This window comes from Priapulus caudatus, unplaced genomic scaffold (assembly GCF_000485595.1).
Source record: "Priapulus caudatus unplaced genomic scaffold, Priapulus_caudatus-5.0.1 Scaffold1124, whole genome shotgun sequence".
NCBI classification, from domain to species: domain Eukaryota; kingdom Metazoa; phylum Priapulida; class Priapulimorpha; order Priapulimorphida; family Priapulidae; genus Priapulus; species Priapulus caudatus.
This window is the reverse complement of record NW_014578185.1, coordinates 90,173-94,292: the sequence shown is the minus strand read 5'-3', so window position 1 is coordinate 94,292 and position 4,120 is coordinate 90,173. Positions and strand designations below refer to the sequence as shown.

Here is a 4,120-nt window from a genome sequence, read left to right as displayed (position 1 = left end):
CCCTGAAATCTCGACAATAGGAGATCGAGGATGTTTATTACTGGACATGCTCTCTATCCTTGAACCCGGACCAGGCTCTACGATTCTGCTCTGGTTCACGTAAAGTTTCGCGGTTTACCTTTCCGCCATGCGAAGTGAGAAGCGATAAGGTAACTTGTGGCTAACTTAGCACCTGGTTGTAAGCTACGGGGACCTCTGCAGTGAAGTATGGTGTCTAGGGCTAGTGTTGTATGGTACACTGTAATTAACCAGGAGCGCTCTAGCCAGATGAGGCAGTGGAACTAGTTGGCCTGTGTTCTGGCCTGGTGGTTCGTTGTTGTTTTGGTAATGACGCGGTATGTACGGTCTTAGATATATGCGTGGCTGCACGCGTCTCCTAGCCCCGCGGCGAAGAACCGGTTGGATTCAAAAGTCGCCGGGGATTTTTGGGAATCATATAAATAGACACGCTCGGACAGACAGAAAGGAGTCATTACCGAGAGGAGATACGACGATGTAGAGAGATACACGATGTAGATGGGACCTAGGCACGGTCACCCACCTAGGTTGCCGTATGTATATATTTTGTACGTGTAGTTACTAATAAAAGTCCATGTGAAATAACTAATCTGTGACTACGTCTACGTCTACTGGTTATCTCTGCTATCAACGCTGCCACCTTCTACGCCGTCGAACCACGAGAACCGAAGTTCTCGACATTTCGCAGTACAATGATTGGTGGAGGATCATGGTCGTTCTGCATTCGCTACCTCTACCAAGCTAATCCCCCAGCTGAAGAAGAAGAAGAAGAAGAAGAAGAAGAAGAAGAAGAGGAAGAAGACGAGAAGAGAACCTGGCCTTCCAATCGTCCAACGGAAGAGGGAGAAGCAGACGGAGGCGATAGAGAAGGAAAAGCTAACAGCAGATGAGCAGAAGAAGAAGAAGGAGGAAAGAGGAAGAAGATGCGTAAGTCCTGTTCGAACATGCCATCTTCGCACCCGACAACCGGAGCCTCTTGCAACCTACAAGGCAGCAGCCATGTTGTCATGTCATCCAAGCTCGACAGCCTCGATCCAGAGCCCGCGCAGAGCAAGATCGAGGAGCAGCAGAAGAAGTAGACTAACACGTCGACGATAGGATAAGCTACATCGTAATTTCACTGTATACATAGCCACAAATTCGGAAATAATTTATTAACAGTAAAATAGCTCACGAAGTGCCGATCAGCGCGCGAGTTTTCGTAGCTAGCGTGGTATTCGAATATTATGGTAACGGCGTACGGTGACTCAAGCGTCGAAAGTATATAAGTAGTAGAAGCCTATGCGATGAGAGGGGCGAGACGCCCAGCCGCTTCAAAGTATGACCTCGAACGTGGCCAATAGGGTAAGCTGAAATTAGCGTCCCTGCCAACAGAGGCATACTACTGCACTAAACTTACCATAGTACGTATAAAGGTGACGAACGAGCCGATTTCGTCACGCGTCGCGTCATTTCCGAGTCACGATTGCCGATATACCATTGGGTCGATACCACGACAGCAAAACCACGAATTCAAAATTTTTTATAAACAAAGAGTTGGCTATGGATATGTGTTTACGATATAGCTTATAGCCGGTCCTATCTGTATTTTATGTTTCGTCGTTTGTTTGTTTGTATATTGTTTCCTTCGATTAACCGATTACTAACGTGATTTAAGTGGTAAGATGTATCCTTGTTTCGCCATTCTTCCCTATGCCTTTCCATGCCGATTCGAGTTGTGTTACCGATGCGGTTTGTCAAAACCCCCCTGTGATACGGAAATGTGCGCACATTTTCACTAGACAGCTGCAACAAAATCCCCCTCAACTCGTTTCAAAAACGGACTTTCCATCCCTTCTCTACCCCAAGGATTTACCATCGCCATCACACGTAAACGCGGTCGGTGCCGGGCTTGTAAAATTACAGCATAGTGCACACCTACTAACATGTATTATGACACTGTTTGATGTTTGCAAACTTGGACTAATGTTTTCAACTTTTAAGCTTTAATGTTTTTTAATGCATAACTGTATTTTTTTGCGAGGACACGAATTCTGTCGAGAGAGAAGGAAGAATTGTTGTATGGTACACGGCGCGTAATGAACCAGGAGCGCTCTAGCCAGACGAGGCAGTGGAACTAGTTGGCCTGTGTTCTGGCCTGGTGGTTCGTTGTTGTTTTGGTAATGACGCGGTATGTACGGTCTTAGATATATGCGTAGCTTCACGCGTCTCCTAGCCCCGCGGCGAAGAACCGGTTGGATTCAAAAGTCGCCGGGGATTTTTGGGAATCATATAAATAGACACGCTCGGACAGACAGAAAGGAGTCATTACCGAGAGGAGATACGACGATGTAGAGAGATAGACGAAAACAGAGACGACGGGACCTAGGCACGGTCACCCACCTAGCTTGCCGTATGTATATATTTTGTACGTGTAGTTACTAATAAAAGTCCATGTGAAACAACTAATCTGGGACTACGTCTACGTCTACTGGTTATCTCTGCTATCAACGCTGCTACCTTCTACGCTGTCGACCTACGAGAACCCAAAGTCATCACACTGTACAATACTAGTATTCGCTACGCGTACTCACCACCGTGACGAACTGTCACACACCGTGGTATTTGTGTCATATTTCAGGTTCGCGTTCTCGTCGGTTCCCGTAGTTTCCCGCTTTACCTTCCCGCCATGCGAAGTGAGAAGCGATAAGGTAACTTGTGGCTGGCTAACTTTGCACAAGTGAGACTACTGGAACCTCTGTTATATTAAATATGTTGAAGTATGATGTAGTTATTATTTATTGTCGCTGTTCGTATTTGCCACGCCATGGCATGCCAAACAGAGAGCAATAATAGACTGAAAATGCAATATAACACCTAAATGCCAGTTCGTGTATCTACAAATATACCGCACGCTCGCTAGGTGGCGATAGTAGTTTGTGCGCTCACCATACAAACTTATTTACAAATGATATGTGCGCGCGTGCGTACCTGAGTATGTGCGTGCGTGCGTGCATACATGAGTATGTACACACACACACACACACACACATGCGCGTGCGCGTGTGCGTGCGTGCGTGCGTGCATGCGTGCGTGCGTGTGCGCGTGCGCGTGCGTGTACATATATATAGCGTATGTCAGATTTTCCGCTATGATAATCGCTCGCAGTCGATGTTACTGTGTATTCGTTTGTCTTCTGCGCCACTACTACCTACACAACATGCCTGCGGACAATACCGCCAATCACCGACGTCTTCTAATAGTTTCTCCGTTATAACATAGTCCAGCATAACAACCAGTAATTAAAGACATCCTCGTAGCTATAAAGAGATTCTGCAAAACTGTCGATTACATCGATTCCGACGATGGAAAATCCACTTTCTTATTCTCCGAAAAAAGAATAGCGAATATAACCTATAAACTGCTTTCGCTTCTTGAACCGTGAAACGTGTGTGCGATATAGATGCGAAAGTGAACCCAATACTAAGTGCTCCAGCGATACGAAAGCGTTGAATTCTGTATTATATTGCGACTACGTACAATTTTCTGCTGACGGTACGTCTAAAACAACCTATTAATGAGTGTTAGCGAAGGCAAACAACGTGGCCAAATGTATGTCGATGTATACCATGATACGATCACTATGTAAGTTTGTTAACTGTCGGTGTGTTTTGGCCAGGAATGATCTAGCAGCGCCATCGTACGCAGAAATATGTTCACTACTGGCAATGAGAAGGTAAGGAATATTTGTCATCGAAGTGAAATAAATGAGTCACTGTGTTGCGGGTTCTGAACTTCTGGTTATTTATAACGTCTACGCACGCACACGGGGGCGCGCGCACGCACGCACACACACCCACACACACGCACACGCACACGTACACACACACACGTACACGTACACACACTCATTGCTAGACCGAATACCACGTTGTGTATCAGTCGCCATGACAACCGACGGAAGGAGCCTAAGAAGAATACTGATGCTGATGATGGTGGATGCGGTGTCCAGCCTTCTCCTCGACCACACTGACAACGAAGAAGACATCCTGTGATGTGCTACTGCAGAGCAAACTGCTAACAAGGTAGGACGCGCGTATTAGCCAATACATTATCATGTATC

The 4,120-nt window shown here is 46.2% G+C and overlaps 1 long non-coding RNA gene across 2 annotated transcripts; it reads left to right on the top strand.

Annotated features, from left to right (window-relative positions):
- The first annotated feature begins 375 nt into the window (after positions 1-375).
- LOC106815473 lies at positions 376-4,120 on the top strand. 2 transcript variants are annotated; one of them, XR_001394753.1, is made up of 4 exons: positions 376-2,410; positions 2,639-2,708; positions 3,677-3,733; positions 3,940-4,120. It is a non-coding gene; the product is annotated as an uncharacterized LOC106815473 (long non-coding RNA). The 2 variants fall into 2 exon arrangements; XR_001394752.1 differs by lacking the exon at positions 3,940-4,120 and having other exon boundaries at positions 3,677-3,863.